Below are 25,634 nucleotides of genomic sequence, written 5' to 3'. Positions count from 1 at the left end.
AACTGGCGGCAGGCACAGGCTGCAGGTGACAGGGGAGAGATTTAAAAGAGACCTTGGGGGCAACCTTTTTCACTCAAGGTAGTTCTGGAATATCTGGAAAGAGCCTCCAGCGGAAACTAGAGAAGCGGATACAATTGCAACTTTTAAAGTCAGCTGAAAAGGTGATTGGGAAATCCAAGGCTTTCATTGTTGGAGGAGGGAAGAGTATTCCTGATCTCCACCAATGTCAGCGGATCGAGGTGCAGTTACGTTCCAATGACATTATGCCAATGGAAGGAAGGGGCCATCAGTTTGGGGCAAATAACCAGATAGAGTAAACAAAAATGAGGCCTCAGGAAACAGGTCAAAATTTAAAATTCAAACCAATTCATTCCTTGTGTCCTTCTAGCAGGTCACAACTCATGCCATGCCTGCGGGTCACCCACCCAGTGTCAGCCGGCGTTAGAATCACTCCCTTGTTTAACAAGAGCATCAAGCATCAGCTTCAGACAAAACCTCTGCCACTGAGCCCATTCATATTCCCCCAGCTGGCTGCTGCTGTCCAACTTGTCTGACCTTCATTTTGCACGTCAACTTTCAAAAGCTTGAGGCTCACACAAAAAAAAATCACATGGGGATTACTCTGACTTTCCAGCAGGGAGAAAACCCATTGCAAATTGGCACCATGTACACCATCTGATTTTTCAAATGAAAATAGGTTGTCCTCTGTAATTGTAATAAACATGATCTTTATGTCTGGGAAGAAAGTCAAAAATTGCCCGAGCCATTTCTTCAGAAGCTGGAGCTCCTTTTGTAAGCTGATTAGTTCTTTAAGTGGTTAGGAGTTAATCAGAAAGTGACATCTTTAGCTTGCCTAATACATCTCACCCGTCTCGTGCTTAATTGTCCAGAGAAAAGTCTGGCATAAATGGTGTAACCTTCTGAAAGCAGAGACACATCAAGGATCATCCACGATGCAGCCGCACAAGAGCTTTTGTTCCCAAAGGGGATAATTGCGCACGTCCAGAGTTTTGAAGCCTCAACTACATTAATGGTGTGGCCGTTTTTAAGCTTCTTTTCCTTCAAATAAGCATCAATGTAATATTTACAACGTTCGAGATTGCCCAACAGGAGCTGAGCTTCCAGGATGCCTGCTACCGCCTCTAATCCTCTTCACAGGAGACAGATGATCATTACTAAGCTGGCAATCATTTCCCGCAGCGTCTGTTTAGCTATCTCTGAACGCACTCTCTCATCAACACTCTGTAGAACATAGAAATCTGCCTACAATTCTAACGCAATAGGGCAGGCCTCCATGTACAAAGCTGCATCGCATTTGATATTTTTGACTCCTTCATCAGCTCTATTGTGTGCACACAAAAGCTATAATTATAGGCACAGAGGTTTAGAGCTCATTTAAACCTTGCCTTGCAGCTTGACTGATGTGTTTGATCATGTGTGAGAGCAACTGCCAGCAACTTTGCTGGCTGGCATTAGCACCAAAGTTGACGGTCTTTTAGTTCCATTCAGCAGTAATTCATTCGTGAAGAGATTGGAAATTAATAAACACAAGAGAAATAATCCCTCAAAACCTGTGTCGGAAGGAACTGCAGATGCTGCTGACCTTACCCTTCCATATCTCTATGTCTCCCTCTCCCGACTCGCAGTCTGACGAAGGGTCTCGACCCAAAACGGCACCCATTCCTTCTATCCAGAGATGCTGCCTGTCCCGCTGAGCTACTCCAGCATTTTGTGTCTATCCTTAAAACTTCTCAGGGTGGCAACATGCCCCAAGAATGCTCCTACATCACAGGCACTGAACTCCCCACCATTAACAGGATCTACTGGAGGCACTGCCTCAAAACGGCAGCCAACATTGTAGATCCACACCAGACTCTCACCTCGTGACTACTATCGGGAAGAAGGTACAGGAGCCCAAAAACTGTGGCCACCAGGCTCAGGAACAGCTTCTTCCCAACCACCATCAGGCTCTTGAACACTTCACAACACTAACCTCAGCAAATGTGATCTTCTATGGACTGTGTTTTGGTTGCACTAGGAACTTCAGCTTTTTGCATTATTATGGTCATCTAGTCTTACAGTTGATAATTTATTGTGTTATTACTTATTGTATATTTAACTGTGTGTTACTGTGTGAGTGGACCTGCTGAGCTGCAGCAAATAAGAGTTTCATTGTTCTGTTGCCGTTATCTATGACAATTAAACGTTCTAGACTTAGAGTTAGCACAATATTGATCTGGATTTCTGCCTCGAGAAAGCAGAATAAATTAACGATATTTACGAATTCTGCCCTTATTAATACCATAGGATACTAATACTTGAATCATATATATTTTTAATTACCTCAAAGCCACATCATTAAAATAAATTCTAGCCATTCACTTTCTCAAAGCAGTCAGTGTAACTATTGCCCGCCTCACCATTGCCCGTCTAACCATTGCCTGAGCAAAATGCCATAAAGTTGGACATTGCTGGCCCCTAGCCCACATCATTAGTCTACAATATCATAAAATCATTCTGGTTCATGGTGGATGCTTGCAAATCCTACACTATTTTCCCTTAGATCATGGTCTCTCTTAGAAGCCATTCCAAGGATTGAGGCTGGCCATCCGTGAGTCACGGTGCCAGGCAGAAGACCTCAACTGAATCATCCTACCGCAACCAGAGAGCAGTGCTGAACTACTATCTACCTCTTTGATGACCTTCGGACTATCCTTGATCAGACTTTGCTGGCTTTACCTTGCACCAAACGTTATTCCCCTTGCATATATACACTGTAAATGAATAGATTGTAATCATGTATTGTCTTTCTGTTGACTGGTTAGCACGCAACAAAAGCTTTTCACTGTACACGTGACAAAACTAAACTGAACTGAACTGAGAGGGCTCTGCATGAGCCGGCTGCCTACCCCTTTTCCGGGGTTACATCCACACCCGGGTGTCACTAGAATGGGAATAAACGCTGTCTACAAGCACCCTGGGGGATATCTAGGACCACGGGGAGTGGAATGTATCTTTGACAAGGATTGTAATACAGTTATTTAATATTCAGTATATTTGGTAATTAAGATTTATTTTTAAACTTTGCTTTATGGTGGTGGGTTTGTTGGTATTGTTTTGTATTGCACATATTATTATTGTAAATAATTGATTCATGGTACTTTCCGACATAATCTCACAAGGTATCACCTAACTAGTTTGGGACTGAACTCCCAGTTAGCCGCAGTGGGATATTTGATATGTCTGCTTGCTTAATCCGGGCCCTTGCAAGATTGCATAATGCCCAGTTATCAATCTGATAAGGCGTTAATTAATTAGAAACAATCCACAGAAGACATCAATTTGAATCATCATCAAAGGTTTGTCTTTATCAAATTCTCTCCCCTGCTCGAACATTTATCAGACCTTTCTGTCGCCTCTTTCCCAGGAGCCATGTCAAAGTCACATAATATAGAGATTAGTCATAAGCAGCAAAAGGTGTCATTCTCGCCATCATATTCTTCACTTTATATTAAATCTAGATATGAAACTATGGCAAATATCCCACTACCAATCCAGTCTGAAGAAGTCCCGACCAGAGACAACATTCTCTTTTCTCTAAGGATGCTTGCTGCCTGACCCTGCTGAGTTACTCCAGCACCTTGTGTCTTTCCTTGGTAAACCAGATCTGCAGTTCTGCATAGTTCATGCAACATTTATACAGCACTGAAACAGGCCTTTCGGTCCAACTTATTCATGCCATCCGTAGAGCACGCAGGTTTAATAGACAGGACAGGCAGGAGCACAGCAAAAAGAGGTTTGCAATAAACTGCATATATTTCACTTCTTTTTGCTGTTCACCAATTAGATTGAGTAACAAATTTTAGGTTCATATGCTATGATCCAAGGGATGTCAAGCAATCATGGGCGTGGAGTTGCTACAATTTTTTGTGTGAAGCGAGGCTCAAAACTCCAAAATAATAAGTATCACGTGTGGAGTATAACATATATAACATATAACAACTACAGCATGGAAACAGGCCTGTCCGGCCCTACCAGTCCACGCCGACCATTCTCCCTGAACTAGTCTCATCTACCTGCACTCAGACCATAACCCTCTAATCCCCTCTTATCCATATACCTATCCAATTTACTCTTAAATAATAAAATCGAGCCAGCCTCCACCACTTCCACCGGAAGCCCATTCCATACAGCCACAACCCTCTGAGTAAAGAAGTTCCCCCTCATGTTACCCCTAAACCTTTGTCTCTCAATTCTGAAGCTATGTCCCCTTGTTGGAATCTTCCCCACTCTCAAAGGGAAAAGCCTACCCACGTCAACTCTGTCCGTCCCTCTCAAAATTTTAAAAACCTCTATCAAGTCCCCCCTCAACCTTCTACGCTCCAAAGAATAAAGACCCAACCTGTTCAACCTCTCTCTGTAGCCTAAGTGCTGAAACCCAGGCAACATTCTAGTAAATCTCCTCTGTACCCTCTCCATTTTGTCGACATCCTTCCTATAATTTGGCGACCAGAACTGCACACCATACTCCAGATTCTGCCTCACCAATGCCCTGTACAATTTCAACATTACATCCCAACTTCTATACTCGATGCTCTGATTTATAAAGGCAAGCATACCAAACGCCTTCTTCACCACCCTATCCACATGAGATTCCACCTTCAGGGAACAATGCACAGTTATTCCCAGATCCCTCTGTTCCACTGCATTCCTCAATTCCCTACCATTTACCCTGTACGTCCTATTTTGATTTGTCCTACCAAAATGCAGCACCTCACACTTATCAGCATTAAACTCCATCTGCCATCTTTCAGCCCACCCTTCCAAAAGGCCCAAGTCTCTCTGTAGACTTTGAAAATCTACCTCACTATCAACTACTCCACCTATCTTAGTATCATCTGCATATTTACTAATCCAATTTGCCACACCATCATCCAGATCATTAATGTAAATGACAAACAACAGTGGACCCAACACAGATCCTTGGGGCACTCCACTAGACACTGGCCTCCAACCTGACATACAATTGTCAATCGTTACCCTCTGGTATCTCCCATTCAGCCATTGTTGAATCCATCTTGCAACCTCACTATTAATACCCAACGATTTAACCTTCTTAATCAACCATGTGGAACCTTGTCAAATGCCTTACTGAAGTCCATATAGACAACATCCACAGCCTTGCCCTTATCAATTTCCCTGGTAACCTCTTCAAAAAATTCAAGATTAGTCAAACATGACCTTCCAGGCACAAATCCATGTTGACTGTTTCTAATCAGGCCTTGATTATCCAAATAATTATATATATTGTCCCTAAGTATCTTTTCCATTAATTTTCCCACCACAGACGTCAAACTAATAGGTCTATAATTGCTAGGTTTACTTTTAGAACCTTTTTTAAACAAAGGCACAACATGCGCAATGCGCCAATCTTCCGGCACCATCCCTGTTTCTAATGACGTTTGAAATATTTCCGTCATAGCCCCTGCTATTTCTGCACTAACTTCCCTCAATGTCCTAGGGAATATCCTATCAGGACCTGGAGACTTATCCACTTTTATATTCTTCAAAAGTGTCCATACCTCCTCTTCTTTAATCCTCCTAATTTCCATCACTACTCTACTTGTTTCGCTTACCTCACATAATTCAATATCCTTCTCCTCGGTAAATACCGAAGAAAAGAAATTGTTTAATATCTCCCCCATTTCTTCCGGCTCAGCACATAGCTGTCCACTCTGACTCTTTAATGGACCAATTTTATCCCTCACTATCCTTTTGCTATTGACATATCTGTAGAACCCCTTGGGGTTTACTTTTACATTACTTGCCAAAGCAGCCTCATATCTTTTTTTCGCTTTTCTAATTTCCTTTTTAAGATTCCTTTTACATTCTTTATATTCCTCAAGAACCTCATTTACTCCCTGCCGCTTATATTTATTGTATATCTCCCTCTTTTTCCGAACCAAGTGTCCAATTTCCCTGGAAAACCACGGCTCTTTCAAATTATTATTTTTTCCTTTCCACCGAACAGGGACATAAAGACTCTGTACTCTCAAAATTTCACCTTTAAATATCCTCCATTTCTCTATTATATCCTTTTCATAAAACAACAATTTCCATTTCACTCCTTTTAAATCCTTTTCATCTCCTCAAAATTAGCCTTTCTCCAATCCAAAATCTCAACCCTTGGTCCAGATTTGACCTACTCCATAATGATATTGAAACTAATGGCATTATGATCACTAGACCCAAAGTGCTCCTCAACACATACCTCCGTCACCTGACCCATCTCATTTCCTAACAGGAGGTCCAACACTGCCCCTTCTCTGGTAGGCACCTCTACGTATTGCTGCAAAAAACTATCCTGCACACATTTTACAAACTCCAAACCATCCAGCCCTTTAACAGAATGTGATTCCCAGTCTATATACGGAAAATTGAAATCACCCACAATCACCACTCTGTGCTTACTACTAATATCTGCTATCTCCTTACATATTTGCTCTTCCAATTCTCGTTCCCTATTTGGCGGTCTATAATACACCCCTATAAGTGTTGCTAAACCTTTCTCATTTCTGAGTTCCACCCAAACAGCCTCCTTAATCGAGCCTTCTAGTCTGTCCTGCCAAAGCACTGCTGTGATATCCTCCCTGACAAGCAATGCAACACCCCCACCTCTTGCCCCTCCGATTCTATCACATCTGAAACAATGAAATCCTGGAATATTTAATTGCCAATCGCAACCCTCCTGCAACCATGTTTCACTGATCGCCACAACATCATACTTCCAGATGTCAATCCAGGCTCTAAGCTCATCCACCTTTCTTACAATGCTCCTAGCATTAAAATATACACATTTAAGGGACCCATCATTTCTTATTCTCAGTTTATTTCTTTTCCCTTCTTTCTCTCCTACATATTGGGTCTGAGTGTTTCCCTTTTCTGCCTCCTGCCTCACCCACTGCCTATTAGCTATCTGTGTTTGAGTCCCTCCCCCCAACTGTACTAGTTTAAAGTCTCCGCAGTTATTTTAGCAAATCTCCCCGCCAGGATATTGGTTCCCCTCGGGTTCAGATGCAACCCGTCCTTTTTGTACAGGTCATACTTCCCCCAGAAGAGGTCCCAATGATCCAGAAACTTGAAACCCTGCTCCCTGCACCAGTTCCTCAGCCACGTATTTATCCTCCACCTCACTCCATTCCTATTCTCACTATCGCGTGGCACAGGCAGTAAGCCTGAGATTATTACTTTGGAAGTCCTTTTTTTTAACTCTCTTCCTCGCCCCCTGAATTCTCCTTTCAGGACCTCTTCCCTTATCCTACCTATATTGTTGGTACCTATATGTACCACGACCTCTGGCTCCTCTCCCTCCCCTTTCAGGATATCCTGGACACGCTCAGACACATCCCGGACACCAGGGAGGCAAACCACCATCCGGGTCTCCCGACTGCGTCCACAGAAACGCCTATCTGACCCCCTCACTATAGAGTCCCCTATTACTACTGCTCTCCTCTTCCTTTCCCTACCCTTCTGAGCAACAGGGCCGGACTCCTTGCCAGAGGCCCGGGCACCGTCGTTGCCCCCAGGTAGGCTGTCCCCCCCAACAGTACTTAAACAGGAGTACTTATTTCCAAGGGGTACAGCCACCGGGGTACTCCCTAGTCCCTGCCTCTGTTCCTTGCCCCCCCTAACAGTGACCCACTTGTCTACCTCCCGTGGTCTAGGAGTGACCACCTCTCTGTAACTCCTATCTATAACCTCCTCACTCTCCCTGATCAGACGGAGGTCATCAATCTGCCGCTCCAGGTTCCTAATACGGTCCCTTAGGAGCCCCATCTCGTCACACCTGGCGCAGATGTGGATGTCTGGAAGACTATCAGACTCCCAGATTCCCCACATCCGACACCCAGAACAAAAAACTGCCCTCGTGCAGTTTTGTTCGTCCCATGCAGGAAGGATGTGGTGGCTTTGGAAAGTAGGCAGAGGGTGTTTACCCGACGATGCCTGGATTAGAGGGTATTATCTACAGGGAGGATATGGATTGTTTTCTCTAGAACGCTGGAGGTTGCTGGGATATAAAGTTATAGAAAATTATGAGTGGCACAGATGGGATAGACAGTCAGAACTTTTTTCCCAGGATGGAAAAGTCAAATATTAGAGGGCACAGCTTGAAGGTGAGAGGGGCAAAGTTAAAGGTAATGCGAGGGGCGAGGTTGTCTTTTACAGAGGATGGCGAGTGCCTGGAACACAGTGCCAGGGTTGGTGGTGGAGGCAAATACAATGGATCATGAGCAGGCAGATAAGAGTTGGTCTTGGCATCATGTTGGGCACAGACATTGTGGGCCGAACGACCTGTTCTTGTGCTGTGCTGTTCCATGGTCTACATGTTCTGTGCTCAGTCTACGGTGTGACTGTCACACCTTTCCTGCATAGCTTTCCTGAAGCAGCGCACTCTTTGCTGCCCGTTCTGCCGACTCTTCTCTGTTCAAGAGCTCTGCTTTGTAAGGAGACAAGGGCAAGGGTCACCACACTGACTACTTTCAAATTCATCCATCGTACAATGACCAGAATAGCTTAAAAGTGAGTACACTTACAGCTTTATAACGCAAACTAAAGTATAAAATATTGCTGATTTTATTTTCAACAATGTACACAGAAGTGTCTGATTAAGCAGCGTGCACTGAAGCATGAGGTACCTCAAATATGGGCAAGCATTCTATTCCCTTATATTTAGTCATCTATTGGATAATGCGCAAGCAGAAAAAAAAATAGTCACACGACAATTAATCCAATTATAACATTTGTGATTAGTTGGAAAAAAGTATTTATCAGGGTGTTTCTAATTCAAAACACTTATAATACATAGCCATGACAGGCACAGCATCAACACACTGTGCATTAGCAGTACCACCAGAGCTAATGAACTTTGAAGATTGTTTATTACAGTGCTTTTTTGGGAGACAAAAAGGTGCCGGGCACAAAAACAGTTCACACTATGCTGTTGGCTGCAGTACATCAATCTTGTTTTAAACTCCTTAAAGGTGCCGGTCGGTACACTACGTAATGTCACCAAAAAAAACTCTGGTTAATCACAACTCCACTTCTGCCAAAGTATGATGAATAAAATCAAGTGTCAGTGGACCAACAATCCCTCAGTAAAGTGATGGAACAGAACACAGGTACTTGATTCACACAACATCAAGCGTCTCTGTCCAGTAGCCTTGACAGTCAGGTTTCCTCGCTCCGGCAGTCCGATGGCATCGTGAGTGGACGTGAATGAACCAAATGCTACCCTCTTGTTACCCTCTGCTCATTCACAAATACTCAGCGAGTGAAGAGAAACAAAGCAGGTGCTGATCAGGAACACCGTGTTCAAATTGGACTCCAGTTCTGCCACTGCAATGCACTCGGCCGAAACTATATTAACCACAATGGGTTCCCAGAGCCCCAATCACCGAGCAGCAAGAAATATCGAAAGACTACATTTCTGATGAGGAACACAAAAGTGAACTTCCATTTTCATTTGCTTCACAAATTCTATCTCCACCACCTCATCCTGCCTCTCAAACAGTGAGTCATTTTCCCTCTTTAGGTTCTCCTATCATAGAAGGCTGACAGAGTAATGAAAGATAGGCAATAAGTTTGTTGAAGGGTCCACACAAGTTTAACAGCTTTGCTTCTGCAGTGCAAACATGGCAGAGTAATCTCCATGAGTAACCACCACTGCAACAAAAAAATAAAATCTATACCGAAGACAAGTCTGAAGAGTCTGAAGAAGAGTTCCGACCCAAAACATTACCCATCCTTTTTCTCCAAAGATGCTGCCTGACCCGCTGAGTTACTCCAGCACTTTGTGTCCATCTTCAGTTTATTTGATGGCTTGGTGATTCATTATGTGTTGCAATGAAGGATATTTTCAACAGCACTAAATCTTAACCCAGATACCTGGCCACATCTCATTGTGTGCTCCCACATCAAGGTCTGGGTTAGGGCACACAAGGTCACCTTTTGCCTGTACATTGTCCATGGCACCAGTTACAGAAGTACCGTCTACATTTGAACACAGGTTGCAATAGATGTACCAAAGTGGAAGAAAATTGTTTTGTATTGAAAAAGAAAAAAAAATCTTTCTATTGAGCACATTAATCTTCAAAAGGGGACGTTAATATTCACACCAGGATAACGACGTGCCACCTGTCATAACTAATTGGTATCTGCTTCATCATATGAAGTGCAGGAGCTGCTGATAATCTCGCAGTCCCCAGCAGCCGCTTCTCGTTCAGTGCATGGCATTTTCAACATTAACCCTGGCCGAGGACTGGCAAGGAGACACTTTTGTAGAGCACCCTGCTGCAACACAGCTCCTCGATTCAGTCGTATTTTTGAAAATAATACATACTGCAATTGATGATAAAAAAGACTTTCTCCAAATGCATACCCTTCAGAATGTGGGTAGCTTGGCTTTAAGAAGCAGAGATTTATATTGCACAAGTACTTTGCATTTATATCACATCATTAATGGAGGAAATTATTCTGAAACGCTTCGCAGAGAAATGTGTAGAAACAAGGAACTGCAGATGTTGATTTACCAATGAAACACACAGAATGCTGGAGTAACTCAACGGGTCAGACAGCATCCTTGGGGAACATGGATAGGTGACGTTTCGGATCAGGAACCACCTTCAGTCTGAAGAAGGGTCCCGACCTCAAACGTCATCCATCTGTGTGTTCCAGGGATGCTGTCTGACCCGCTGAGTTACTCCAGCAGTTTGCATCCTTCTGCAAATAAATATGCAATGTTACTAACAGAGAAGCACTTGCTTTTATGTATTGAATTGAAAGCTCGGAAACTAGGAAAGAGAAAGGAATGGCAGATAAACCAAAGGGTTAAATTAAGAGGGGAGACGGAGGCTTCTGCATAAATAAACATCACCATTGCCCAGTTTGGCGAAACGTATCAGTGCTGTGAATTTTCTGCAGAAGGTGATGGCAGAGATGAAGTCACCTTGCAGGTGTCAGCATGCCCTCTGCTTGAACCACACACACCCAGAACCAAATAAATCCATCATCTGCCTCTATCAATTGCCCACTGCCATGCCTCCCAGTGCCATCAGCACAGCTTGTCCCTGTGCTTCTGGTTTCATATCCTCTGCTCCACCCTGCTCCATCCAGCCCACCATCTGCTGTAACAGTCAGCCATGCCTCTGCCAACCGCTCGTGTGGCTCACCGTCACTCCGGACATCTCCGCTCATCCATTAACCCGACCAATCATCCTCACATTTGTCCTTCTTCCCCTCCCATCTACCAGAACATCATGAACATACCACTTCATTCCCTTGCCTCCTTGAGCCAACATCAGCTCCACCCCCATTCCCAGGACTCCCCGACCCTCTGGCTCACATCTGCTGCGCAACCACCTCCATCACCTACCAAAAGGAGCTGCAGATGCTGGTTTAAACCGAAGATAGACACAAAAAGCTGGAGTAACTCTGCAGGTCAGACAGCATCTCCGGAGAAAAGGAATAGTTGAAGGAGGGTCTCGACCTGAAAAGTCACCTGTTCCTTTTCTCCAAAGATGCTGCCTGACCCGCTGAGCTACTCCAGCTTTGTGTATCTGCCCACCAGGGACAGTCATGTCTCGAAGCCGCTGAGCTTCACAACCTCCCCACCGCTCCCAGCTCTTTTAAACACGCACCCTTGATCAAGTTTTGATAAAGGTATTCACTGTCGATATACCTGTGAGGCACTGAGGATTTTAAATATATATATATTACAGGTACCTTTGAAGGAGAAAGCTGTTTGTAAATGAAACGGAGCGCACGTGCACGCCCATTACATGCCGGGAGGAACGCAGGAAGGTGGCGAATGGGAGGTGACGAGGGAATGCACTCAGGAAATGCTCACCTCAGGCCACGCACCAAGGGGATTCGTTTATTAGTAGTCCAATATTTCCAAAAGCACGCAAAACCACAACAGGAATAAAAACAAGAGAGAAACAGAGTCTGAACTGCACGGAACTTGACATGCAGTCAGTCTACTTTGATCAAGACAAAGACATATTATTGATATTGTGTTTGCGTAAATCCTCACCCAGACATCTGGAGCTATTTATTTTTACTGCAGAATATGAACAATGCTATCAATGTATTGAACCTGCAACATAACTGGTTAAGAATATAATTTGATACAATTTGACACAGTTTAAGCTTCATAAGGACAACGAGAATTTGGATCCATTTGATCCCTGGAGCCAGCTGTGCCATTCAATTAGATCGTGGACAGTCCAACTTTTTCCAAATCCAATTTCCCGCCCTCTCCCCAAAACCTGTAATCCTTAGCAATGAATAATCCACCCACCTCGCCTTTTAATTGCACAAAGAGTCAGCTTTCCAGGCTGTGGAATCATAAGCGCACTGACTTTTAGAGAGAAGAAAGTCATCCTCGTCTCAGCCTTCCCCCTTCTACTAAGACTAATCCCTGAGCTTCTAGACTCTTCTACAAGAGGAATAATTCTTCCAGCAGTTAATCTATCAGGCCCCTCTGAATCCTCCTGGTTTCAACATAATCACCTCCGATTCTTCTCAACATCCATCCTCAGTCTGAGACCATGAAGCTCTTGAGACACAAAATTAACGTAATAGTTTCAAGCAACAACTTGTTTCTTCCCTCCACAGATGTGTGCACCTCTGCTTCAGTTTATTACTTTTCCCTTTCTTATCTCCAACTATTGGTTTTTGTAAGAAGAGGCGACACAGTGGCGCAGTGGCAGAGTTGCCGCCTTACAGTGCCAGAGATCTGGGGTCAATCCTGACTACGGGTGCTGTCTGTACGGAGTTTGCACGTTCTCCTTGTAAACTGCGCGGGTTTTCCCCAGGTGCTCCGGTTTCCTCCCACGCTCCAAAGACGTATAGGTTTGTAGGTTAAGTGGCTTCAGTTAATGGTAAATTGTCCCTAGTGTGTAGGATAGTGCCAGTGTATGGTGTTATCGCTGGTCGGTCGGCACGGACTCGGTGGGCCGAAGGGCCTGTTTCCATGCTGTGTCTACTTTTGTTTGTAAAATAATTGGGACGTTGATGAATTTGGTTTGCATCCTCCCACACATTCATTTGTTCTCTCTGATCCTCCCTATCTTAAAAGTTTGAACATGCTTGTTCTCCCATGTTTTGGATCATGTGAAGAGCCATTGAGCTGAAACGCAGACTCTGTTTCGTGCCCCTCGAATGCTACCTGGTCTGACGAGTGTTTGCAGCATTTCATAGCTTTTGTTCAACGTTTCGGGCAACCGCAGCCTTTTGCTCCATTAAATAATCGCACCACTCGCCTTCCATTCCTTAATGTCTTCCGTGCCTTCGCCCTTGAAAGGAATTGTAAAGCGACCTCCACATACAAGGAAGGAGAGAGCGAGAGAGAGGCCAGGATTTGAAACAGTCGTCCGGCAGGTAGAAGGGGTTTTTGTGAATTAACTCAGAGGAGTTGACCCACAACAAAACTCAAGGCTTGCCACATGCACTGCTTAGAGACAGAGGGTACTGTGCCGAGTCAGTCGAACAGAACTGTCTGCAGTCGGTCAGTCACACTCTGTTAATGTGTCTATCCAAACATTCCCGCTGTTACTGAGTGAGCTGACATTCCTTTGAAAGAGTATCACAGCAGACTACCTGGGGCCAATTCCACACTACACTGGCTGCTCTAATAAACATACAAAAATCTAATGTTTTATTGCAATAATACTTCTATCACCACTAGAGCGCTATTGTTCATGTGCTTATGATTTGACTTTTTGCTTTGCAAAATTGGATTTCAACACAATTTTTAAAATAATAGTTCTCCAGTAACCGTCACCGCACTTGTATTCCACGAGAAGGCGGATTTTTCTAGAATTTTGATGGCTGTGTGAAAAGGTGTAGCTCACACGGCTCAAACAGTCGGTGCCAATGGAAGCTCAGTCTTAGAACTCTGAGAAATAGCCGCACAGTGAATTTTACATCTAACTTAGCAGAAGTGGCGATCTTCTCTCTCCTAACCCTAACCCTAACCCTAACCCTGGTCCAGAAAAACTTCAATGATCCACAAAGAGAGGAGGGGGTCATTCACCAGACTTTGCCCCACCTCCACTTGTCTTTTCCATCTCCCCCAGCCCGCTGTTGCATCAGTGTGAAGAATGATCCCTGAAGCCGAAATGTCTGCTGTCCACTCCCTCCACAGATGTTATCCAAGAACAGCCAACACTGGCAAGCCGCGGCCCATCCAAACGGCAGGCCTGACTTGCGCGCTGTGGAGCCGAACATCCCAGCGAGCGAGGAGGGACCAGCGCCATCGAGAGCATAGGGGGATCCACGCCGTCAAGAACAAAGGGGGAGGGTCCAGCCGGGGACCACCAAGATCAATGGTGGGGCCCCAACATCAGCCACGTGGGGGCAGCCGGCTTGCTTTGATGATGAGAGCAGAAGATAGGACTGTTCGATTAACTTTGAGTAACTTTGTTGGCGCAAGAAACGTGGCGACTCTTGTGTACTGCCCTGGTGAGGTCAGCCATACGATTTTACTGGGTTGTATGCAAAAGCAAAGAATTTCACTGCACCTAGGTAGGTACATGTGACAATAAAGTATCATTGACTGCCTGACAGCTGGGGTACGAGCTGAACAAACCCCCTTCACCTTTCACTCTGCCATTTACACTGGTCACAAATCACATTGCCTTCTCCCAAGGAAGGCCTGAACTTGGCTGCTTCCCACTCCCCACTTTAGCACACACAGACCTGGCGCTCTGTGCAGGAACGTTTCAAATCTACACCCACTCACTCTGCCCCCCACACCAACAAAGTCATCCTCAATTGCCTCTGCTGGCTCCTGGTTCTCAGAAACAAGCTAGCGCCTCTGAAATGTGTTTGACACTAACTACAGACAATTACCGAGGGGGAGGGGGTTGAGTTTCTAGAACATGGGAGGTGATATGACTGTCGTGACTGTCTGTAATGCAAAGCCGTGTCACCTGCTCATGCTCAAGAGAGAGCTAGATAGAGCTCTTAAGGATAGTGGAGTCAGGGGGTATGGGGAGAAGGCAGGAACGGGGTACTGATTGAGAACGATCAGCCATGATCACATTGAATGGTGGTGCTGGCTCGAAGGGCCGAATGGCCTATTCCTGCACCTATTGTCTATTGTCTATTGTCTATCAAGAAACGAAAGTTGAAAGAAAGTGTTGAGTTAGAGTCGTAGAGCTGTTCAGCATGGAAACAGGCCCTTTGCCTGCCTCATCCATACTGACTAAGTTGGCATTCTAGTCTAGTCCCATTTGCCTGCATTTGGCCTGTAGCCCCCCTCAATCCCCATCCTTTACATCTGTTCAAATGTCTTAACTGTATCACCTCTGCAGCTCCAAAGTCAGGCCCCAAATGCTGGAGTAACTCAGCGAGGCAGGCAGCATCACTGGACAGAAGGGATGGAGGCGTTTCGGGTTGAGACCCTTCTTCTGCAGCTTCCTCTGGCAGCTCACTCCAGATACGGACTACCCTTTGAGTGAAAACATTTGCCCTGAGGTCCCTCATAAATCTCTTCTCTCTCACCTTAAACCTATGCCCTCTAGCTTTAGAATCCTCTAGCCTGGGAAAAAGACTGACCATTCAATTTATCCCTGATCCTCGTGATCTTGTACACCTCAATAAGGTCACCCCTCAGCCTCATAGGCCCCAAAGAAGAAAGTCCCAACCTATCAGATCTCTCCCGATAACTCAAGCGAGCAAGCCCAAGTAACATACTGGTGAATCTCTTCTGCACTCTTTCCAACTTAATGACATCCTTCCTGGAGCTGGGCAACCAGAAATGCACGTCGCACTCCAAGTCTGGTCTCATCAATGTTTATTTACTATTTTTCCACATAAAATGCGTGAAAGTGAACTTATTCTGTCTCACCAATCTTTGTGTAGGGATTTGTGAATTCTGCGATGGTGAATAACCGCAACCAGACAGCCATATTGCAGGGGTTGCATGTAGACTTTTAGCTTCACCGCAATCTCAAAGTGGGACATGCATGGAGCCATGCGTTGCCAACAGATGTGCAGCAGCAGCAGCAGCGTAAATGTGGGTGTAGGCGTCCCCCAATAACCAGGGTCACACTGCTCCGACCATTAACATTGTCCACATGGGCTCTGGTCCACATGGCCTCTACAAAACTGGTAGTCTTGAAGAACATATACAAATTAAACTAAAGACTTCACCAATAGTGCATTCTATCCTAAAACGTCCAATTATTTTTTTTTATTTGTCCCAATGAGTTCTCATTATGCATGAGCTACTCTTATTCAAATTTCAAGGAATGCTGTATTCCATTACATTTCCACAAGTTTTCAAAGTGCCAGGGTCCCTCGACGGAGTTGAGGGGGAAGGTATAGGGGACAGGTGTTGCCTAATTGAATCTCTTGCAGATTACAACTTCTACAAACTTCTTTTGGAAAAAGATGTACATTTTGTTTTGAGATTGCAAGTAACAAAACTTCATGAGCAACACATGGAATGTGTATGTTGCATTTTGAAAGAGCTACAAATTTGGGGTCAGGGTTTATTTACCCTCTTGGTAGCTGGTGACCACTGGTCCACTGCTTTTCACTCACGGCCTTATTCACACATACGAATGCTTTAAATTAAAGATTTCCATTATCCATTGAACTTCAATGCTGCAAAGATAAAATTACAGCAGTCAGATGATATGTACCCACTCAGTCCTTCAAAACACATTACATCTGCTGCTTTCAGCTGTGAGTAATTAAATTGGAACATTATCCCCTGTGATCTATAAAAGGAACATTTAAAAAGGGAAAAAAACATAAAGGAAAGAATCTGGTTCAAAGCAATTACCACGACTCACAATAATCTGATAAATAATGACAGAATGGGTGGATGGTAATTTAAAGGGCAATGTTTCTGTTGACCTATAGAAGACTACATTCACCAAACGCTAAATCAAGTTTTTGCTTTTTTTTAAACTGGCAAACTCCTCAAAATGCACAATTGCTGATGATATAACGCTCCACTTTCTACAAATAAGAATCGGACTGCAGAAGACAATGTTACGAGCTCTTGTGGGAAATTGATCAACGGACATTGCTGTTCCCATTAAAGGCTACTCCAGATACTCATTGAGGCACCAAATATATGACAAAGAATATTATTAACAAAGCGCAGCAGCCAACCAAGCCTTCATTCCTCTCAACCCAGACAATGGGCCAATTTCTCTGAGAGACACAAAGATCTGCCAGAATTTCCCCATTTTCACTACTAAAGAACCAGGAATTTCCATACATAAATGCATGAACACAGAAAGCCCTGGACTTGCTGGTAGCCAGGGTGTGCTTGCCTTCACACCACCACTGGACCTCACATGGAGGAGGATTTAGATGAAGTATTCCACTCAGGCAACTCATGCCAGAATGGACCTGGCCCAAAGAGCTCGCCCCATTGCGATCAATGAAGAGATGAGGGATCATGTTCTTGGCTATTTTTTAAGCTTTCTTGACTGCTTATTGTCTTAGAAGTTTTAATATATTAATCTTTTAATCTTTCTAATAATTACATTTTTTTTAATAGTTGATTCACTTCCAATAGTTAGAGTGTTTTAAGATTCTGCATGGCAGAACATTCAAGGACATTCACAATGGTTTGGAGACACAAGACTGCAGACGCTGGAATCTGCAGTAAAACAACCTGAAGGGTCTCGACCCAAAACATCACCCATTCCTCTCCAGAGATGTTGCCTGCCCCCGCCGACTTACTCCAGCATTTTGTGTCTATTTTCAACATCTGTGAGGGGAACAGACAGGCAGTGTTTCGGGTTAGGACCCTTCCTCACTCAGAGTGATAATAAAGATAGCTGAGACGGAGTGTTGGCAACGTTAAATCACCTCCAGAAGAAGAGAACAAATCCATCTCTCACTTCCGAAACAATTCAGAATTGAGGGACAGAATAAGAGTTTTCTGTACGATTCACCAAATGGCAAGCTTCTATAGTCACCGTTAAAGGTGATCGATGGAAGATACGCTCAGATATAAACTATGAATTGCCCCCAGCTACTCCGCTGTACTTAAGATACTGCACAAGAGCAATTATTAACAAACTAACAACCTATTAGCTGTGTGATCATGGGCATTGTAATATTTTTTAAAAATCAAACAAAAAGTACACAACACATTTTGTCTAATATAAACAGACCAGCGGGATGCGTTATCGTGAGCAAAACACTAATTATCACAGATGTTAGTATAATTTGGAAATGGCTCCATCACCAGAGAAAGCCAGAGTTCCGATTCTTGAAGCAGTAAATGGAGATTCCATTATGCCGTTAACACTGCAGATAAAAAAGTAGTTTGCTGCAGTCAGATGGCATATTTAATTAAATATTGTGGGAAGCTTCCAAAGCGAAATATCATTAATCATTTATGTTTGCTTAGGATTAAATTAAATGCTCGCGCAGGGAAAGGAAATATTTGTGTTTTCCTAAGATTTATTGCTCGAACAAGATAAAAAGACCAAAGCTCTTCGATTCAGCAGTTCAGTATTTGTGGACATTTGGTCAGATAAGGACCTTGACTTTAACTCACACAAGCAAAGGACTGAGCAAAGACCGACTTTGCCAAACAAGAAAATTACAATCCGAACATGGATCACAAAATCTTTTTTTCCACATTTAATGATTCATTTCTGTAATTTTTTTTGTTTTTTTAAAAAATAGAAGTGAAACAATTAATCTTCTCGGCCGGTCAAAGCTCAAGCATGTTTGAAAATTCTGCAGTGTCTAAAGGAAGTGCCCATTATGGGACGTTTAGTTTTGCATTTTAAACCACGGCTTATGGTTGGAGTGACAATGGCGCAAAGCCGATTGCTAAAAGAATACAGGTTTCAAATAAAACAGGGCAAGATTTACAACGCAACTAATGAAACGGAAAACAATCTAAAAATATGCCCAGAATTTTAACCACAAGCACGCGATGCTGGTGGGAATTCACAAATAAACTCTGAAAATGTTGGAAATGTTTAACTGCAGTGCTTTGTATCTCACAGTATCAGCAGTTTGTTGTCTTTCTCTTCTGCATTCACTCTTCTCCCACTCCTTACACCTCTCCCAGAGGGAGCAGCTGCAAATAACAAACCCTTACAGCCCTCATTCAACTGCATCCATTCTGCTTGTGACATCAAAGCTGCTTCTCCCTTCACAGATGCTGCCTGACACGCTGAGTATTTCCAGGATCTCCAGTTTTCCTGTCAGATTTCCAGCACCTGACGATTTTCACTTTCACTGACAGTTTTCTTGGAGGCTGGCTTACGTTCACCCATGGGAAGGTACACATGTAAGAAAGGTCTGGAGGGATACGGGCTAAATGAGGGCAAATGGAGCTCGCTTAGACTTGTGTGTTTTTAAAGATTTACTACGAGATCGGCATAGACAAGCCGGGCCGAAGAGCATGTTTCCATGCTGTATGACTCGACAACTCTACGTGAGAATTCTACAATGGGAATTGCCGACGTCAAACATCAGAATCTAGATTCCTCAGAGGAAAGGGAAAAAAATGTATTAAAACTAAATAAACCCGCCCAGCAGTTCCACAGGTCGAACTCTATTAACTTCGCTCTGGTATAAAAACATTCTGGTTAATTTCTAGCAATAATACTATGGCAATGCTTATCCCATGCATTTCCATTTTAATTATGTTGAATGACTAATGGAGGCTGGTGCAAAGGCAAGAAGCTCTGTTAATGAAAACATCCAGTCCATGTACATTCCCACTGAATCACAACCTCATCCAGGCACCCTCCAGCCCTGGCCAAATTAGAAATGTCGAGGAATTCAATTGCACAGGATCAACGGGGCGAGAGCATACACAGCAGAAATTAAATGTCAAGTAGAACACAGCTGCAGCGCAGTCTGAAGCTAAAGTTAATCCAAAGAGCAAGACCAAAATCAATAATAAATAAAAAAAACATGTTCAACATCAACCAAATGTTGTATCTGTGGGAGTAATGTTTTCACGGCTTTCCGAAGAAAATAGACTGGTGTCAGTTTTTCTGTGGCCGACACACAAGTTCGTGTGTAAGATCAAACGGCAATGTGTAGCCGAGAATGAGCACTTACGGGTGCGAGGGGGCAGGAACAAAGACGTGTTGCGTGAGAGCGGAGAAGTACCGGGAGACTACATTGCATTATACACAAGGAGCTCTGCAGTGTGTGGAAACCACAAGTGAATGGTTCTTGAAGAAGGAGATTTATCATTTCAAGAGAATATTCAGCAAAAGGGGCGAGCTGGCATCCATTGCCCCAGCGCACTCTGGGACATCTCTGCTCAGCTGAATAGCTGGGAGGTGGTTGTGTGTGGAAGCCCGCATGTTGCCCTACCCCACCACTGTAGAGCAAAAGTCGTCCAACACAACGTTACGCTCGGAGACCAAAGCACAACAAACTATTCAGAGTTTGTGTTTATCTTTGGGGAAATGCAGCTTTTCAGATCTCATTTGACATCATTATTAATATATGAACTCAAACCAACAAAAATGCATTCAAAACCAAGACTGTACCAATTTACTGACCCTTAACAGAACATGTTCTTCCGATACAGTGCCTTTTCAGCAGCGGGGACAAACTCAACGACACTCCCGTTTCCATCGTTAATCTTGTGCAAGCATTTTTGTGCAGGCACAATTGTTAAATTACACAGACTGCATTTCATTTTGAAGCAGAAATGGCAATTTAATTGAGAGAATTCTACCGTAGTCTCATATGCAAGGTCAATAAAAGCAAAAGGAAACAGAAAATAGATCATTCAGAAATCCAAACGGCAAACCCGAGTGCCAGTGAAGTGTTGATGATGCATTGGGTTTGAAATGCAGGGTTCTGGTTCCAGGAGCACATGAACCTTCTCAGGCGCATTCACAATTTCAACAAATGGAAACTGTTTGGTTGAGAATGGCCTGCAGCCACACGAAGCAATACTGTACACCTGTAAAATAAGTGCAATTGATTACTATTATACTGCATGCCCACAGACAGGAAGCTGGGCAGTTTATCAATTACTTCCAAGCCTCAATTACTCAGTCCATCTTTAGAGAGACTGATTAAAGAGGAACAATTATCTGGTCCAGATCACAAAAGAATTGTCAGTACCATCACTATTGGTCAGGTAGCAGAGATGTGAGATGCTCAGACAGAACACTAAAACAGCCTGAAGAAGGGTCTCGACCCGAAACGTCATCCATTCCTTCTCTCCCGAGATGCTGCCTGATCCACTGAGTTACTCCAGCATTTTGTGTCTGCCTTCGATTTGTACCAGCTTCTGTAGTTTGTTTCCTACACAATAAAATGGGTGACACTTCTGAACTCAGGAAAGTACCTGTGAAAGAACTACATTAATATTGCTCACCCTCCATGCCCCTCAGGATACCGTACACCCTATCTTTATCATTCATTTGAGCTTTCTTATAAATCCCAGCCAGTTGACCTTTCCTATGCTTACTTAGATTTTGGACGTTAAAGATACAGCATTCAGGCTCTTCAGACCATGGAGTACACGCTGACCAGCGATCACCGCCCACACTAACACTATCCTACACACTAGGGACAATCTACAAAAGCCAATTAGCCAATTGGTTTCTGCAATGTCAGAAGAGTTTTAATTATTTTCTGATACATAGCACAGCACAGCACAGGGACAGGCCCTTCAGCCCACAATATCTGTGCCAAACATGATGCCAAATCCAACTCTTACCTGCCTGCCCATAATCCATATCCCTCCATTCCCTGCATATCATATGCCTATCCAAAAGTCTCTTAAATACCACTGTCATATCTGCATATCTTGCCTTAAAACTTTGACTTTTCCCATCCTGGGAAAAAGGTTCTGACTCTATACCCTATCTATCTATGCCTCTCATAATTTTACGAACAATGGAATAAATTCAAACTGCAGAGGGAATCCAGACTAAATTTAAAGTCTAATTTTCTCCTCAGGCACAATTTTCCGATACTTATCACACAGACTGTTACTTTATTATTAAGGGGGAATAAAACAGCAGGTCATGCATGAGAATAGGAAAGATTCATTTTACAGAATAAAGGATAAAACTCACCCACAAATTTCTCATAAGGGAAATAAGATTTATATAAATAATTAAGATGTTAAAGTCCAAATTTCAAAATTCAGATCCATCCTTAAATCAGTGTAACAAAAATTAGAGAGATATATCACAGAAACAGGCCGCTCAGCCCACAGAGTCCATTCCGACCATCACTCACCCAATTTACACTACTCCAACGTTCCTCCATTTTTTATTCTGCCCACATTCTCATCAACTTCTCCCGGATTCTTCCCCTCGTCAACACACTAGGGGCAATTTAGAGGCCAATTAACTTACCAACCCTCACGTCTTTCAGATATTCAAGGAAACTGAGAGGAATCCCACTCAGTCACAGGGAGAACATGCAAACTCCACACAGACAGCAGGGGAGGTCAGGATTCAACCTGGGTCTCTGGTGCTACGAGGCAACGACACCACTAGCTGTGTCACAATGCAGCCCACATGATTACTTCTGTTCTGCTAACATATTTGTCCTTGTTTATTGCTCAACTGAGGATTTCCATCCCGTTTGGATGGGTTAAGAATGCAGGATGTTTTGAATTAACTTTTTCAGATTTCTATGTTCAAAGATCGAAGATCCTGACAGTTGGTTGGCTTTATTCAGCATGCCCGTATCAAACCGATTCTCCAAAGAAATACTCCCAGTGTTCGATAAAACTCTCCTCAAATTGACAACGTGCCAGCAACCGTCATGACAGAGATTAATGATGAATGGGTTCGGTTACATTTGCTCAGGTCAAAGAGAGGCACCGCATCAACCATGCCGATACCAAGGCAGCTGAAGATCTGTTACTTCTACATATAAATCAGCTCATCAAACTGCAGATGCAATGTTAACCAGAACTACGGGTTATTTTTCACTTTTCAAAATCCTTATCAAACTCTTCCTCCATCTTGATTTACAGGGCGGACTGGTCCGGCTGCCTGGCGCACTAGCAATGCCTGAAAGAATGTGGTGCAAAACTGTTTTTACTGGTTGTAAACGTGGCCTTCGAAACCAAAGAGAGCACACAGCTCTACAGAAGATTGAGGGCGTTCATTGCCATGATGAGACTGACTCATACCTGGGCAAGAGATGTGCCTATGTCTACAAGGCAAAGAACAACACTGTCACCCCTGGTGGTAAACCAAATAAAACTCGTGTCATTTGGACTCGTTCTCATGGTAACAGTGGCAAGGTCCGTGCCATGTTCAAAAGCAACCTGCCTGCGAAGGCTATTGGGCATAGGAATCGAGCGATGCTGTACCCATCAAGAATTTAAATTAGAGGTGTACATAAATTGAAAATAAATAGTAAATTGGTCTTTTTTTTTTAAAAAGGTGACACAAATGGTGGTCGGCAATGCCCCGTCCAACACAGATATTAACATCCCACCATCAATTGGTGCTCACATCTCACTGCTACCATTGGGAAGGTGGTACAGGAGCCTGAGAACCGTGACCTCCGGGATCACGAATAGCTGCCTCGCTTCTCGGGGAAGTGGGAAGGGTCAATGACTGTGGATTGCAGTGGGAAGAAGGCCAGACTGAGCCTGTGTACCACAGTGCTGCCAGCATGGAGTCAGGAGGCCGAGATTACAGCATCTCATGCACAGATGGTTCTATCTTTATCGGTACAGCTGCTGCAAAAGAGCAGCACTTCTCAATCAATTTGGCTGAGTCAGTGAAAATAAAAGTGATGGCTCAGCGTGAACCCTTTAAAGTGGGTATGGTTCCCAGCTTGCTGCATGATTTTCCCCTTGTTTAACGGTGGATGAAGCACGGAGGTGAGGCGTTATGGCCTTTCGATCCGGTTTGTCAGGCTGTACCTCCATGACATCATTATCTGCCCCAAACACCACAAGGAAATGACCTCGACGCCAGGCAAGCTGTGACAGGAAGTTGCCCGTCCAGTTTACTGATGAGCAGCAAATGGGCACAGGGTCTTCAAAACCAGGGCAAAACTGTTTATTAATGCAAGTTTTATGCATTAAGTATGGGAACAATTGTTTTATTTCCAAATGCATCTTCTGGAATATAATGTTTTACTATTTGATACAAAGTCTTCTGCAAAATGTCAACACAAAAACAGGCCCTTCAACCCAACTCATCCATGCTGACCAAGATGCCCCACCTAAGCTAGTCCCATTTGCTCATGATTAGCCCATATCCCTCTAAACCTTTCAGATCCACGTACCCATCCAAATGCCTCAACTGCCTCCCCTGGCAGCTGGTTCCATATATCGACCACCCTTTGTGCTCCAACTATTCCTCTTAATTCCTGTAGCATTTAGTAACAGACTTTGTGGGTCATGGACTTTTGTTACGAAGTGGTGCATGACAAGCGGAACTCAATATCCACCAGTGCTATCCTCAGAGATTGAAGGTTGAGGTGATATGCAGACCAAGCAACCTGGGGGAATTAAACCGACCAGCCGACAAGCGAAGAGGCAGGTGGAGTAATTGGGAAAGAAGAGGGAAACAGAATTGCATTCAAAATATTCCCGTGAGGAAAGGAGGAACATGGAAAGATAGAAGAAAACATCACTGCGGCTGAATTTTACTTATTTTCAGACTGGAGCTCAAAGTTTAGGTATTGAAGACCTTTCTTCAGAACTGGGAAAGAAAGGAAGCAAGTTGGCTTTAAGTTGCAGACAAAATGGGGGAAGAAAAGATAGAAAAAAGAGATAGGAAACAGAATGCTGCTAGTTCTGAGTGGCCAGGTTAGAGCGCATGAGCAGAGTGGGAAGTTCAAGCTGCTAAGTGCAGTGTCAGCTATGGATAGATCTGCAGAGGAGAAAGGGCCAAGGGGGAGGATTCCAGGAAGATTGGGGATTCCTGAAGAAGGTCTGCAGCCCGGGGTAAAGACTCCTGATCCAAGAAATGATGGAAGCAGCAGCAGAGGCCTTCACCGTCACACTGGGTTCAGACTTCATTCCGAGGTTGATATAGGGGACAAAGCCACAGTCTCTGCTGTGGACTGATGATTCAGTCACAGAGAGGATGATGAAAACATGGCAGGGGGTGGAGCATGGGGAGAGATGGGTTCAGAGGAACATGAGGGGGGAGAAAAGCCAAGAGAGTTTTAGTTTAGTTTAGTTTAGAGATACAGTGCAGAAACACCCTTCGGCCCACTGTGTCTGCACAGACCAGCGATTACCGCACACTAACACTGTCCTACACACGAGGGACAATTTACAATTTTACTGAAGCTCCTACATACTTATACGTTTTTGGAGTGTGGGAGAAAACCGGAGAAAATCCACGCAGATCATGGAGAGAACGTACAAACTCCGTAAAGACAGCATCCTGGTTAGGATCGATCCCGGGTCTCTGGCACTACAAGGCAACAACTCTACTGCTGTGCCACTGTGCCGCCCGACTTTTGGATCTTTGGAAGAGTCTTGGGAATTGAAGGGTGGTTGAAGTCTGTGATCTTCTCGAGGAAAGAAACTCGTCTAATGCCGCAGAGTCGGTATTGCTCTGAGTCTCGGAGCAGGAGGTGTGCGCCGATACCCCCTGGGGCTTTGTAAC

General features: G+C 44.0%; 1 protein-coding gene and 1 pseudogene across 2 annotated transcripts in view; one reads left to right on the top strand and one right to left on the bottom strand.

Moving 5' to 3' along the window:
- The window catches only part of ttc28 (tetratricopeptide repeat domain 28), a 394,517-nt gene that overhangs the window by 304,475 nt on the left and 64,408 nt on the right, over window positions 1–25,634 (bottom strand). The window lies entirely within an intron of this gene.
- On the top strand, window positions 23,060–23,383 carry LOC144605832 (large ribosomal subunit protein eL33 pseudogene; annotated as a pseudogene).

This window comes from Rhinoraja longicauda, chromosome 25 (assembly GCF_053455715.1).
Source record: "Rhinoraja longicauda isolate Sanriku21f chromosome 25, sRhiLon1.1, whole genome shotgun sequence".
Lineage (NCBI taxonomy): Eukaryota > Metazoa > Chordata > Chondrichthyes > Rajiformes > Arhynchobatidae > Rhinoraja > Rhinoraja longicauda.
The sequence above is the reverse complement of the archived record's forward strand: the minus strand, read 5'-3'. Positions and strand labels throughout refer to the sequence as shown.